General features: G+C 36.9%; 1 non-coding gene across 1 annotated transcript; it reads left to right on the top strand.

Moving 5' to 3' along the window:
• Nucleotides 1-510: 510 nt before the first annotated feature.
• Nucleotides 511-636, top strand: LOC138445446 (U6atac minor spliceosomal RNA). The gene has a single exon (XR_011258886.1). It is a non-coding gene; the product is annotated as a U6atac minor spliceosomal RNA (small nuclear RNA).
• Nucleotides 637-2,574: the final 1,938 nt, after the last annotated feature.

Here is a 2,574-nt window from a genome sequence, read left to right as displayed (position 1 = left end):
CTAACAGGAAGTATTGTATGACACAGGGAATATAGCCAGTATTTTATAACTATAAATGAAGTATAACCTTTAAAACTGCGAATCACTATATTATACAGTATATCATACATTGCATTGGTCAATTTTTTTTTTTTTTGTGAAAAGAAACAAAGGAATACACGTACACACACAGATGCCCACATAAAACCATGTGGAGGAATATACATGAAACTATTTTTTAACAGTGGTTACACTAGAGGAGTAGGTTTGGTATGGGGAAATGAGAAAGTTTTTACTTTACTTAAACCAGCTGTTCTACTGTTTACTCTTTACAATGACTATCTATTTTATTGAAACAAAATTTTAAGACTATATATATATAATTTATATAACCAGACACATGTAGAGCAGTGGCTAAGACCAGTTAAGCTGGAGAAACTATCAGGTATTCTCTTCTTGTAGCACCGTTATCAGCTGCTCAGGGAAGAGTATTCTGTTTCATCATAGCTTATGATAAACTTACCATGAAATGTGTTGTATGAAAGGAGAGAATGTTAGCACTCCCCTTGGTAAGGGTGGAAGAGACTCTCGGGCCTGACAATACGCATACGGTTAAAGCATCGCCACCTACTTAGTGGCATCTAACCACTGTTGGGCTCCCCTGGTGGCTCAGCTGGTAAAGAGTCTGCCTGCAATGTGGGAGACCTGGGTTTGATCCTTGGGTTGGGGAGATCCCCTGAAGAAGGGATCTTGTATGTATGTGAGAGTTAGACTATGAAGAAGGCTGCGCACCAAAGAATTGATGCTTTTGAACTGTGGTGTTGGAGAAGATTCTTGAGAGTCCCTTGGACTGCAAGGAGGTCCAACCAGTCATCCGAAAGGAGATCAGTCCTGAGTGTTCATTGAAAGGACTGATGTTGAAGCTAAAACTCCAATACTTTGGCTACCTGATGCAAAGAGCTGACTCATTTGAAAAAGACCCTGCTGCTGAGAAAGATTGAGGGCAGGAGGAGAAGGGGACGACAGAGGATGAGATGGTTGGATGGCATCGCCGACTCAATGGACATGAGTTTGGGTAGGCTCTGGGAGTTGGTGATGGACAGGAGAGCCTGGAGTGCTACAGTTCATGGAGTTGTAAACAGTTGGACACAACTGAGTGACTGAATTGAACTGAACCCATTCCAGTATTCTGGCCTGGAGAATTCCATGGACTGTATAGTCCATGGGGTTGCAAAGAGTCAGACACAACTGAATGACTTTCACTTTCACTATCGTGAAATAAAACTTTAGATTAAAAATCAAAACAAAACCTGGGCAAAGAATCTGTTCTACTTCTTGTTATTTAGATCATCAATCATACAGTAGTTAAATCCCAGCAATTGGCATCATATTAATCAGGTCACGATGGCTAGCTTTTTCTTATCTTTTACTCTCTCATTTTCTGATTTCTTTTCCAGTCCTTACTTAGCCCTAATTATTTGATAGCTTTTTCAGTAAGCAACATTGAAATCTCCAGTCTTATTGAAAATGAATTAGACTATGAGACAGTCAGAACAGTGATATTACAATGCTTCTCTGTATATATTTAAAGATTTTCTGAACAATATTAACTATAGCCTGTAACTTTAAGTCACATTTAGTCAGTCCTGAAAATGGAGATGTGCAAGTGGGTTCTAGACAATAATTCAGAGTGTTGCATGGTGCTAAAAATTTCCTGAGGGGTCGAAAAGCTCTCTTTGGGTTATTATTGTACACACAAGGGATTTGGGAATGAAAGGTACTATAGAAATAATAGGACTAATTGTTATTACTTTATTAATTGTTATTCTGTTTTGATTGATTGCTTTCTATTTCAAGTCTTAAAAGATTTCAATTTTATAGAATTTTGTGTAATTTCTTTCTTTAAAATCTCCACTTAATATCAATGATATTTTTCACCTCATTTCCTCTGATAGTTCAGTGCTTAGAAACCATATGACATTATAAGACAATAAAAATAATTTTCTGAGGTAAAATTAACTTTAAAGACAATGGTATGGCTTATACTATACCTACCATTTTTATGTTAGATGAAGAAAAATATATAACACATATAGACAGACATGCTGCTGCTGCTTAGTTGCTGAGTCATGTCTTATTCTGTGTGATCCCATGGACTACAGCGCACCAGGCTCCTCTGTCCATGGGATTCTCTAGGCAAGAATACTGGAGTGGATTGCCTTGCCCTCCTTATAGACAGACACATATACCTATACAAATAAAAGCTTGTTTTAAAATTTGACTACAAAGTAATGTAACCTCATGATGGGTAATTTGGAAAACAAAGAAAAGTATAAATAAGAAAATATTTTAAACATTTCTAAACTATATCAATTAAACAAGTCTTTAATAGTTCAGTGTATTTTCTTCCAATTTTTTTTCTTTTAAATATTTGCATACACATGTGAACATTCTACATACATTTTCTTTTCAAAATTGGGATCATATTCTTTTTTGGGGGGAGGGGAATGCCATGCCCCATGACTTTCAGGATCTTAGCTCCCCAACCAGGAATCGAACCTAGGCCTGGACAGTGAAAGCTCTGAGTTCTAACCA

The sequence above is a fragment of the Ovis canadensis genome, chromosome 8 (genome assembly GCF_042477335.2).
Source record: "Ovis canadensis isolate MfBH-ARS-UI-01 breed Bighorn chromosome 8, ARS-UI_OviCan_v2, whole genome shotgun sequence".
NCBI lineage: Eukaryota > Metazoa > Chordata > Mammalia > Artiodactyla > Bovidae > Ovis > Ovis canadensis.
The sequence above is the reverse complement of the archived record's forward strand: the minus strand, read 5'-3'. Positions and strand labels throughout refer to the sequence as shown.